The 12,930-nt window shown below is 52.5% G+C and overlaps 1 protein-coding gene across 1 annotated transcript in view; it reads right to left on the reverse strand.

The window, feature by feature from the left end:
- dcp1a (decapping mRNA 1A) overlaps nt 1-12,930 on the reverse strand; it is a 117,034-nt gene that overhangs the window by 30,677 nt on the left and 73,427 nt on the right.

Consider the following 12,930-nt stretch of genomic DNA (forward strand, 5'->3'; position numbering starts at 1 on the left):
AGTTATTTCATCGAATTTACAGCGCAGAAGGCCATTTGGCCCATCAAGTCTGCACCAGCCCACACCTCTACCCTATCCCCTTAACCCAACCTAACCTATTGGGCACTAAAGAGTAATTTAGCATGGCCAATCCACCTAACCTGCACATCTTTGCACACTGGGAGGAAACCCACACAGACACGGGGACAAAGTGCAAACTCCAGTCACCAGAGGCTGGAACTGAACCCGGGTCCCTGGAGCTATGAGGCAGCATTGCTAACCACTGTGCCACCATGCCGCCTCTCTTGTCTGAATTTTGAACTTGAAAGTGCAAATTTCTGGGTCTTCTCAGTGGCTCTATTGGTGACTATGTTGAAGAGTATATGAACATTTAATTCCAAAGGTACTTCTGGTGGCGGCGAATGCTCGAGTGAGCCGCACAATTCGGCGGGCGCTCACTCCGGCGGGGCTTTAGGGCTGATTCCCCGCGATAGCGGGACCACGGAATAGCAAAAAGGCGGCCGCGAAAGTGCTGGGGAGACGGGCTGCAATCGATGGAACCGTGGGAGGCCAGGAGGTAGAGGAAGAGAGAGAGAGACAGAGGCAAGGGAGCAGAGGAAACTGACCTGAAACTTAAGATGGCGGACACACGGATCTTTCTTTTTAAAAAAATTTTTTTTTATAAATTAGATTACCAATTATTTTTCCATTAAGGGCAATTTAGCATGGCCCAATCCACCTACTCTGCACATTTTTGGGTTGTGGGGGCGAAACCCACGCAGACACGGGAAGAAGTGTGCAAACTCCACACTGACAGTGACCCAGAGCCGTACACGATCTTTCTTGCGCCAGGAAGAGAAAAAACCGTTTGGAGTGCGCTGAAGCAGGACAACTTGACCCACCTCAGATCTCAAGAGGTAAAAGTTTAGGGAGCTGGGAGAAGGAAGGCGGCAGCGAAAGTGCTGAGGAGCGGGCTGTGGCACATGGAACAGCAGTAGTCCAGAAGGCAGAAGAAAAAGGAGAAAAAAAGGGACAGAGGCAAGGACCTGAAGAAAATTACCTGGGACCGAAGGATGGCGTACACACTTACCCCGGACTCAGCAATCCAGCAGGCGCTGGATAACATGCTCCAGGCAATGAAATCCAGTTTTAAGCACTGAAGCGGGACAGCGTGGACCCAATCCAGAAAGCGGTGGATCAGCTGAACCAGAGGCTGGATGCGCAAGATGTTAAAGTTAAGGGACTGGGAGAGGGCGGTGGAGGAGCAGGCGGATGCGCAGAGGGTTGCGGCGCTAGAATTGACGGGCTGAAAGAGCGGCAGAGAAGACTGCTGGACAGAGTGGAGGAGCTGGAGAATCGAGTCCGCAGGAACAACCTGAGGATTGTCGGCCTCCCGAGGGGGCTGAGGGAGCTGATGCCACAGCGTTTGTAGCAGACCTGTTGAAGCAGCTGATGGGGGGCCGAAGCCTTTCCGCGACCGCCGGAGCTGGAGGAGGCACACAGAGTTCAGGCGAGGCAGGGGCGGCCGGGCGGACCACACCCGCCTGATGTGATTAGGTTCCACAGGTTCGTGGACAAGGAGCGGGTGCGGCTGTGGGCAAAGAGCGCCAGGAGCAGCACATGGACACAGTGTTCTCCACATTTACCAGGACCTAACCAGGAGGTGGCTCGGCGGCGAGCAGCCTTTAAGAATGTCAAGGAGGTGCTGTTCAAGAAGCACATGAAGTTTGGTCTGCTCTTCCCGGCTCGCCTATGGGTCACGCACCAGGGTCAACACCACTACGTCTCCGAGCCCGAGAATCGATGGATTTTACGAGGGATTAGGGGCTGGTCCGAAAAGAGGCCCCACGGACGCGATTAGGGCCCGAGGATTACGGGGGAAGTACGCCGAATGGGCCTGGACTGCTGTTCAACGGTTTGCTGGGCCAAAGGTGCCAAGCGGAACATTGGGACTCTTTCCTTTGTTCATGGACATGGTTTTGGGGGGTTTTACTTTTTTTCTCTTTTTCTCATGGTTTTTTTTTGTTTTTTCCTTTTTGGGCGGATTTGTACTTTTTGTGCAGCTCGAGGAGGACACTGGAGCCGGCTTGCTCCAGTGGGATGGAGAGGAGGAGGGGGCGCTGGGGGAGTGGAGAGGAGGACGGGGAAACAATGGGAATGAGACAGGAAGGCGCCGGAGTGTTGAGTCACCGGGCTATGCAGATTGGCTAGTCAAGGGAGTCAGGTGGGGGGAGATCACAGCCAGTGGATGGCAGGGGTGGGGGGTATCGGGGGGATGTGGTTGGGAGAGGGGGGGGGGGGGGGGGGGGTTGTTTCTGCTAATGTTGGGAGGGACTTTGAAATAGGCACTGGAAAGGAGGTCGAGGGTGGAGGCAAGCCAAAGGGTCGGCCCAGGAATGGAGTGACGCACGGGGCCGGGGGCTGGCCCGAGAAGGCTATGGCTGACCGGCGTGGTTGTGGTGGGGGGGTTGTGCCCCCCGACCAGGCTGATCACCTGGAACGTCAAGGGACTGAATGGCCGGTTAAGGGCGGGGGTGTTCGCTGCACTTGCGGGCCCTGAGGGCGGACGTAATTTTGTTTGCAGGAGACACATCTGAAAGTGTCTGACCAGACCAGGCTAAGGAAGGGCTGGATTAGCCAGGTCTTCCACTCGACTTGGACTGCGAAGTCCAAGGGGGTGGCAATCATGGTCAACAAGCGGGTGCAATTTGAGCGGAGGGGATATATCCGCAGACAGGGTGGGGCAGATACCTGATGGTCACGGGGCAGACTGGAGGGAGAAAGTGGGGCTGGTGATATATATGCCCCAAACTGGGATGACGTGGACTTCATTAAAAGAGTGCTGGGGAAGATCCGGACCTGGATTCTCGCAGGCTAATAATGGGAGGGGACTTTAACATGGTCCTTGCCCACTTTGGATCGGTCGTGTCCCAGAACGGTAGACTCCCAGCAATGGCAAGGGAGCTGAAAGGGTTTATGGAGCAAATGGGGCAGTGGACCCCTGGAGAGATAGGCAGCCGACAGGAAGGGGCTACTCGTTTTACTCGCACGTCCATAAAGTATATTCTAGGATAAGTTTCTTCGTACTAAGCAGGGATTGTATAGGGGAGGTAAAGAACACGGAATACTCGCAATTACTATCTCAGACCATGCCCCGCATTGGGTAGACCTGCAGATCGGGGGAGCGAGCTACCAACGCCCGCAATGGACGCTAGACGTGGGACTGCTGTCGGAAGAGGGGATCTGCGAGAGGCTTCGGAGGTGTATGCAAAATTACTTGCAGGTGAATGACACGGGGGAGGTCTCAGTGGCGACCCTGTGGGAGGCGCTAAAGGCAGTAGTGCAGGGGGAGCTGATTCAATTGGGGCCACAGAGCCAAGGCAGACAGGGCAGAGATGGATAGATTGGTCAGGGAAATGGGTCGGATAGATGAAGAGCACACGGAGTCCCCGGGGGAGGTTTTACTCAGGGAAAGGCAGGAGACTACAGGCGGAACTGGGGGCACTATCCACGAGTAGGGCCGTGGGACAGCTTAGGAAGGCGAGGGAGTGAGTGCATGAGCATGGCGGAAAGGCTAGCAGACTCTTAGCGCAGCAACTCAGGAGGAGGGGAGGCGGCCAGGGAAATAGGTAGAGTGGGGATGGGGAGGGCGCAAAGTGGAAGGACCCGCAGGATTGAATAAGTATTCCGGGACTTCTATCGCAAGCTGTATACTTCGGAGCCGCCGAAGAACCGAGGAGATTAAATGTTTCTGGACGGGTTAACATTCCCAACGTAGGTGGGGGGCGAGTGGATGAGTTGGGGGCCCCGATTAGAGTGGAGAGGTATTGGGGGACCTAAAGGCCATGCAGTCGGGGAAAGCCCCTGGGCCGGATGGATACCCGGTAGAGTTCTATAGAAGTTTTCTGGAGCTGGTGGGCCCGGTCTTGGTGATGTTTTTAATGAGGCAAGGGACAGAGGGACCCTGCGCCGACATGTCGCAAGCCACTATATCACTGATATTGAAGCGGGGTAAGACCCGGAGGCGTGCGGGGTCCTACAGGCCAATCTCCCTGATTAATGTTGACGCCAAGTTCCTGGCAAAGGTACTGCCGGTTAGAATGGAGGACTGCATACCGGAGGTGAGTGGGGAAGACCAAACTAGGTTCGTGAAAGGTAGGCAGCTGGCGGCCAACCAGAGAAGATTACTTAATGTGGATAATGATGCCCCCGGCGGGTAGGGAGGTGGAGGTAGTGGTGGCAATGGACGCCGAGAAGGCCTTTGACCGGGTGGAGTGGACTATCTATGGGAGGTGCTCGGACGGTTTGGGTTCGGGGAGGGATTGGATCAAATTATTATATCAGGCCCCGAGGGCCAGTGTCAGGACTAACAGAGAGGTGTCGGAGTACTTTAGGTTGTACCGAGGGACCAGACAGGGCTGCCCGCTCTTCCCCTGCTGTTTGCGCTGGCCATAGAGCCGCTGACGATTGCGCTGAGAGCCGCAGAGGGATGGAAGGGGATGGTGAGGGTCGGGGTAGAACATAGGGTCTCTCTTTACGCAGAACGACCTGCTCCTGTGCGTGTCGGACCCAGTGGCCCGGGATGGGAAGTATACTGGGAATGCTGAGGAAGTTCGGCCAGTTCTCAGGAAGCAAATTAAATACGGTCAAGAGTGAAATGTTTGTGGTACAGGCAAGGGACCAGGAGAACAGATTGAGAGGGCTACCATTTAGGCTGGTTGAGGAAATTTCCGGTATTTGGGAATCCAGGTGGCACGAGACTGGGGCAGGCTGCACAAGTTAAATTTGGCCAGGGTGGTGGAGCAAATGAAGGGAGAGGTTTCGGAGATGGGATGCACTCCCGCTGTCGCTGGCAGGGAGGGTGCAGACTGTAAAAATGACAATCGTCCCTAGATTTGTTTATTTTCAGTGCCGTCCGCGATCTTTATCCCACAGTCCTTCTTCAAAGAGTTAAACAGGATGATCATGAGCTTTGTCTGGGCGGGAAAATCCCCGCGGGTGAAGAAGCGATGTTGGAGAGGAACCGCAGTGAGAAAGGGCTGCTTTGCCGAGTCTGATTAATTATTACTGGGCGGCCAACATCGATATGATAAGGAAGTGGATGGTGGGTACGGGGTCTATCTGGGAGCGGGTGAGGCGGCTTCGTGCAGGGACTCCAGCTTGGCAGCCCTGGTCACGGCTCCTCTACCAGCGCCGCTGACCCTGCGGATATGGGGGCCAGTAGAGGAGATGGGGGTGTCCTGGGCGCCAATCTGTGACAACCATCGGTTTGCCCCTGGGAGTATGGATGGGGGTTCCGAGTATGGCAGCGGGCGGGTGTGGGAAGGGTGGGTGATATGTTCCTGGAAGGGAGCTTTAACGAGTTTGAGGAGCTTGGAGGAGAAATTTGGGTTGGTAAGGGAAATGATTTTAGGTACCTACAGTTGCGGGACTTGTTCGTAGACAGGTCCCATCTTTGCCACGCCTCCCGGCAAGGGGGATCCTAGACAGAATAGTCTCTTGGGGGGAAGAAGGGGAGGGTAGAGTCTCGGGTATTATAAGGTGCTCATGATGGAGGAAGGGTCCCAGAGGAATTGAAACTTAAATGGGAAGAGGAACTAGGCGGGGAAATGGAGGACGGGCTGTAGGCAGAGGCCCCGAGTAGGGTAAATTCGACCGCAAACATGGTGCTCGGCTCGGGCTGATTCAATTAAGGTCGTTCACCGGGCCCATATGACGGTGGCTCGGATATGCAAATTCTTCGGGATAGAGGAAAAAGTGCGCTAGGTGCGCGGGAGGACCAGCGAACCACGTCACATGTTTTGGGCATGCCCTAAGCTGAGGTGGCACTGGGAGGGATTTGCGGGGATCATGTCCCGGGTGCTAAAAACAAGGGTGGTGATGAGTCCAGGGGTGGCACTTTTTGGGGTTTCGGAAGACCCGGGAGTCCAGGGGAGAAAGAGGCCGAGGTTTGGGTCTTTGCTTCCCCGATAGCCCGGCGACGATACTATTGGCGTGGAGGGACTCAAAGCCCCCGAAGACTGAGTTGTGGCTTGCGGACATGTGGAGTTTCCTGGGTATGGAAAAAGATTAAGTTCGCCTTGAGGGATCTGCACAGGGGTTCGCCCGGAGGTGGCAACCATTTATTGACTTCTTTGCGGGAGAGTGAGCGTCAGCAGGGGGTGGGGGGGGAGGGTAGAGTAGAGTAGAGTAGAGTAGGAGGGAAAATATGGCGGGTAGTACCGTTGGGAGAGGAGCGGGCTTGTGCAGCATGTTACGATTGGAAGTATTGAAAGTACATGGATGTTTGCACATTTTTGCCTTTTTTGCTTTCTTTCTGTTGATGTCTGTAACTGTTACAAAGCCAAAAACTACCTCAATAAAATTGTTTATTTAAAAAAAAACCATTTATTCCAAAATATAAAGTTTCATTTCAATAATTCAGCAGTTATAGATGGCTTGAAAGATGTATGTCAAAATATATATTCTTTCAGTTTGTAGCTGTTGCATTCTCCTTCAGTGTGTTTCTGTATTGTCACTGACCTCTTATGTGGCTGGGGATGGAAGTGCTCATTTCTGCCAAGATTACTTTTAGTTTTGAATGAAGCCATGATTTTATTGAATGGCGGAGCAGACTCGAGGAGCCGAGTGGCCTGCTCATCCTCTTAATGCGATTGTTCGTAAGTTAGGTTACTTGCTTTGTTCATAGAATCTACAGTGCAGGAGGCCGCTATTTGGCCCATCGAGTCTGCACAGCTCTTAGAAAGAGCACCCTACTTAAACCCACACCTCCACCCTATCCCTGTAATCCAGTAACCCCATCTAACCTTTTTGGACACCAAGGGCAATTTATCGTGGCCAATCCACCTAGCCTGCACATCTTTGGACTGTGGGAGGAAACACCCGGAGGAAACCCACGCACACATGGGGGGAACGTGCAGACACCCCACAGACAGTGACCCAAGCCGGGAATCGAACCTGTGACCCTGGAGCTGTGAAGCAATTGTGCTGACCACTATGCTGCCCACCCCCAGTTTTCTGAGGTTTATTCTTTAAAAAATATTTCATATCATACAAATGTGTGTTTCAGTATTGGTGAGCTGCCACTTCAATTTTTATTTACTTTTTCATAAAATTTAACTGACAAAAAGTGGTACCCAAAGCAAAGGCCAAAAATAATCTTATGGAAAAACTGTTAACACCCATATTTGATTGCACAAAATGAATAATTGGAGGCATAAGTATCGAAACTGGAATTGATTCACGTATTGTCCTCAGCGTCTCAGAACGAACAGTGGCTACAAAGTATTTTAGAATAAATAAGCAGAGGCCACGCAAGAATTTCTCACTTTTATATTCAAACCCAGGACGGATAGAAACAGCTGAGATTAAAATCATGCATCTAAACCATGATTGCCCGTTGTCAAATATCAAATAACATACTCGGTTAAATATTATAAGATCCTGATTTTGACAATCAAAGCTTTCTAGGATTGTATCCAATAGATATTTTGAACTAAATATAAAATTACTAACTTCCCAGAATTTGACGTCATCAGAATTATACCCCAATGCCAGTAGGTTGGGCATTTTGTTCTTGAGGTTTTAAAACTGAACTAAAGCCCAAAAAAACAACTTTACAGAACAATTCCAAAAGCACATACCTGCAGCCAGAATCAAATAAAATAACCATTGGCCTATGTCTCTCAAGTCTACGAAAAAATGCACATATGGAATCAGGAAAGCTTTCTGCTACACACCGCTATTCAGTAACTTCTCTTGGGGAGTACATATCTAGGCAGAAGAACAACTTGAGCAATGGTGTCCCAAATCTCACGCTTGGGAGAAGTTTGTAACACCCTGGCTTCTCCGCTTAATAATTAAAATCTGATGGGGCGCTGATTAAAACTCCTACACAGGATTGTTGTCAGCTTCCGCCACAAGTTAAAATCAACCCTTTCACATCTCGGCTCAAAAGGTGAAGAACAGCCAGCAACATTTAGTTTTTCTTGTAAAAACAAAAAAAGAGGCACAGAACACAAAAACTAGGAACTATGCTACATCTGTACATTGCAGTGGTTATGCTCTAGCTGGAGTACTGTATCCAATTCTTGTCAACACATTTCGCAAGGATGTTACAGCCTTGGAGAGAGCCTGGAGGGAATTTATCGGACTGAATTTACTAACCTTTTACTCCAGTTAATAGGAAAGACTGTGAGAGAAACTCGGATTGCTTTCCTTACAAGAGAGAAGGCGAAAGACAGATTGATATAGATATTAATCTTGAGTTTTGATAGAGTAAGGATAAAAAGCTTCCAGTGACAGAGGAAAAGTATTCTTATGTAGTAAGTTATGATCTACAAAAGTACTTCCTGAAAATGTTGCAGCAGATTAAATAATAACTTTCAAAAGGGAATTGGAAAATATCTAAAAATGTAAATTTGCTGGGCTCTGGGACAAAGCAGGGGAGAGGGGAGTGGGGCTAATTGGATAACTATCAAAGAGCCAACACATGCATAGTGGACAGAATATCACAGCTGTACTGCGTGCGGGAGACACCTCAGAGGGCAGCTCGGCTATATGGGTAGAGATCAGAAATAAGAAGGGTGCAGTCACAATGTTGGGGTTTACTGCAGGCCTCCCAACTGCCAGCAGGAGATAGAGGAACAGATTGGTAGACAGATTTTGGAAAGGAGTAAAAGCCAGCAGGGTTGTTGTGATGGGAGACTTTAAACCCCCAATATTGACTGCGACTCACTTAGTTCTAGGGGCTTAGACGGGGCAGAGTTTGTAAGGAGCATCCAGGAGGGCTTCTTAAAACAATATGTAGATACCACCAACGTGGCAGGACAAAGAGACAAAGGGACTCTCTCTCTCTCTCTCATCTCCTGGTTGAGTGGGGAGAGAAGACCAAAAGAAAAAAAGAGACTTGTATTTCTGTTCAACCCAAAAGAAAACTGGTAAAGAGAAAAGGGGTAGGGGAAATAAATTAAAAAAAAAAAAAAAAAAAAAAAAAATATATATATATATATAGATATATAATAATAAATAAAATAAAAATAGGGTGCGGAAAAGGGGGAAAAGAAGAACAAGGAGAGAAGAAAAGATGAAGGGGAAGGGGGAGAAAAAAATGCCAGAAGGGAACCAGAGAAAGGGGGCACCGGAAATAGACGGGGCAAAGGGCAAGCCAGCTCGGGGCGAACGAGTCACACGCGAAGCGGCGGGAAGAATGTTTCGCCGCATCCAGAAGAGCTGGACGGGCGGGCAACCTCTCCCCTGGGGTTAGAGGGGGCGTGAATTGGAAGGAAGCCTTTGCCGAGGTGGTGAGGGAGCAGCTGCAGGCAATCAAGGCAGAGTTAAAAGCAGACGCACAGGCAGCAGTGACCAGGGCCATGTCAGGGGTGCAGCAGGTTCTGACCAGACTGGAGAAGAAAGTGGATGCCCAAGGGAAGATACTGGAAGCCCAGGGGGCAACCATTAAAGAGCTGGAGAAGGCAGCGACTGACGCGAGCGACCGGGCATATCCCTGGAGAGGGGAATGGTGAAACTGAGGGCAACACAGGGGAGCCTGAAGGGCAGGGTAGACGACCAGGAGATCAGCTCGAGAAGGCAAAATATTAAGATAGTGGGGCCTGCCAGAGGGGATAGAGGGTAGAAATCCCACAACATTCGTGGCTGCGATGCTGGGCTCCTTAGTGGGGCGGGAAACTTTCCCACCCCACCGGAAATGGACAGAGCTCATCGGTCACTGCGCCCGAAGCCCAAGGAAGGGGAAAAACCGAGAGCAGTTATAGCCAGACTGCACCGGTACCAGGGATAGGGAGACAATCCTGCGCTGGGCCAAGGAGAATAGAGCCTGCAATTGGGACGGGCACGCCATCCGAATCTACAGGATTTTGGAGCGGACATAGCTAAGAGACGGGGCGGAGTTCAACAGAGCGAAAGCAGCTCTCTATAAGAACAAAGTACGTTTTGGTATGCTGTACCCAGCAAAACTCTGGGTCACATACCAACACAAGGAATATTTCTTTACAGCCCCTGCCGAGGGCGAATAGATTCGTCGAGGAGCACGGGCTGGGAAAAAATAATGGGAAGTAGGGACGAGGGGCCCATGGCAAGGAGATACGTCATGCCAACGGGGGGTGGGGAGGGGCGAGGCAAAGCCAGCCCCCTCCCCCCTGGCAGGAACACCTAGAACGAAAAACAACCCAATGCCCAAGGGCCCGCTCCAGGTGGGAGGCCAGGCCCCGGCACGAGGGAACGGGAGTACTGAGAGGGGAGAGGGGAAGCGGGACAGCAACCTCCGAGAGGGGAGCCACCGTGCTAGCAGGAAAGCTAGCGAAGGGGGCGCGCAACAGAGCAGGGGCCGCAGCGCACCCCCAACAGGGGGGAAGGCGCCAGGCAGGGGAGGGGGGGGATCACCCATCAAAGGTGGGAGAGCAAATGGGGACAGGAATGGGGGAGAGAGGGGCAATGGAGGGGTATACAGGGGTATCCCTGAAAGGGATAGAGCGGGGGGGGGGGGGGGGGGGGCACTCGGGGGGCGAGAGACCAGGGAGGGGAAATGCAGGGACGAAGGGACAAAGGAGGCCAAGTAAGGGAATAGGGCCACAAAGTGCCACAGACAAGGGTCTCGAAACAGGGAACTGCTGCAAGCACCCACCCAGTACGGTCTGTGGGTGAAGGGGCCCCCCGGAGTGCAAGGGGACTACCCGCGTGGCGACACACAGTGGACGGCCATGGCGGGTGTCCCCGGGACAAGGGGGAACCCCGGAGCGCAGGGACCCGACCGCATGGGGAGAGCAGTGATAGTGGACATCCTGGACGGCCCCCTAACAAAGGGAAAACCCCAGAGGGCAGGGGCGCGTCCACACGGACAAATATGGTTAACCCCACAGGAGCAAGGGGGCAGAAGCCCCCACCAGAATAGTCACCTGGAACGTAAGGGGACTTAACGGCCCAGTGAAGAGATCTAGAGTCCTCACCCACCTTAGAAACATGAGGGCCGACATAGTCCTTCCTCCAAGAGACGCACTTGAGGGAGCAGGACCAACTGCGGGTAAGAAGGGCTGGGTGGGACAAACCTATCATTCCTGTTATGGGGCAAGGGCCAGGGGGGTGGCGATCCTGATTTGGCAAGAGGACAATGTTTTAGGGCGACAAAGACGGTTACGGACCCAGGGGGACGGTATGTCATGGTCAGCGGGGCCCTGGATGGGGCGCCGGTAGTTCTAGTTAACGTGTACGCGCCCAACTGGGACGACACGAGCTTCATCCAAAAGACCATGGCAGAAATCCCGGACATAGCGACGCACCGACTAATCATGGGGGGGGACTTCAACTGTGTACAGGACCCAACGACGGACAGATCAAACCCAGAACGGGGAGAACCTCAAACATGGCAAGGGAACTCAGCCACTATATGGAGCAGATGGGAGCAGTAGAACCCTGGAGATTCGCCCACCCGGGGGAGAAAGAATTCTCTTTCTTCTCCCCAGTACACAACGTGTACACCAGAATTGACTTCTTTGTGGTGGGGAAAACGGTGCTTCCAGAGATAGACAAGGTGGAATACTCCGCAATTGTGATATCAGACCACGCTCCACACTACATGGATGTGCGCTAGAGACTGGAAGGGCCCAGCGCCCCAAATGGAGGTTGGACGGTGCCTTACTAGCTGACAAGGCCTTCAGCGAAAGGATAGCGCAGGCCATAGCGGAGTACACTGAGATCAACCAAAACGGGGAGGTCTCACCCTCCACGTTCTGGGAAGCGCTTAAGGCCGTACTAAGAGGGGAAATCATAGCCTACAAAGCGCAAAGAGATAGGGAGGAAAGGGTGGCTAGGCAGAAGCTGGTCGACTCCATACTGGAGGTAGACCATAAATACTCCGAGGCCCCGACTGTAGAACTCCTGGCGGAGAGAAAAGAATTACAAAGGAACTTTGACCTGCTCTCCACCAGGAAAGCAGTACACCAACTCCGCCAGGCACGCGGGGCCCTATACGAACACGGAGACAAAGCCAGCCGCCTGTTGGCCCACCAGCTGAGAAAGCAGGCAGCCAGCAGAGAAATTGCGCAAATCAGAGATACCAGAGGCACGTTGGAAACAGAACCAGAGAGGATTAACAAAACCTTCAAGGCCTTCTACCAAGAGCTGTACACCTCAGAGCCCCCAACGGGGAAGGCTGGGATGAACCGGTTTCTTGACGGACTGAACATACCAGTTGTGGGAGAGGGCAGAAAACGGGATCTGGAAGCACCACTAGCACTGGGAGAGATCATGGAGAGCATTAGCTCCACGCAGGCGGGGAAGGCGCCGGGACCGGACGGATTCCCGGCGGACTTCTACAAAAAATTTGCGGCAGCGCTGGCCCCGCACCTGCGGGAGATGTTCACAGACTCGCTAGCTAGGGGCACACTGCCACCCACATTAGCACAGGCCTCAATCTCGCTGATACCTAAGAAAGACAAAGACCCAACGGAATGTGGGTCATACAGACCCATATCTCTGCTGAATGCAGACGCCAAAATACTGGCCAAAATCCTAGCCAAAAGGCTAGAAGACTGTGTACCTGAGGTGGTCACAGAGGACCAGACGGGCTTTGTCAAAGGTAGACAGCTGACCGCGAACATCAGGCGCCTGCTGAACGTGATAATGACCCCCTCCGGGGAGAGAACACAAGAGGTGATCGTCTCCCTGGACGCAGAAAAGGCCTTCGACAGAGTCGAGTGGAAATACCTCATAGAGGTACTGGAGCGGTTCGGGCTTGGAACAGGGTTCACCGCTTGGGTAAAGCTCCTGTACAACGCTCCCATGGCGAGTGTACAGACCAACAATACCAACTCCCAATACTTCCAGCTGCACAGGGGCACCAGACAAGGATGCCCACTGTCCCCCGCTGCTGTTCGCACTAGCAATTGAACCGCTAGCAATCGCGCTCAGGGCAGCAAAAAATTGGAGGGGGATCCG

The sequence above is a fragment of the Scyliorhinus canicula genome, chromosome 11 (assembly GCF_902713615.1).
Source record: "Scyliorhinus canicula chromosome 11, sScyCan1.1, whole genome shotgun sequence".
NCBI classification, from domain to species: domain Eukaryota; kingdom Metazoa; phylum Chordata; class Chondrichthyes; order Carcharhiniformes; family Scyliorhinidae; genus Scyliorhinus; species Scyliorhinus canicula.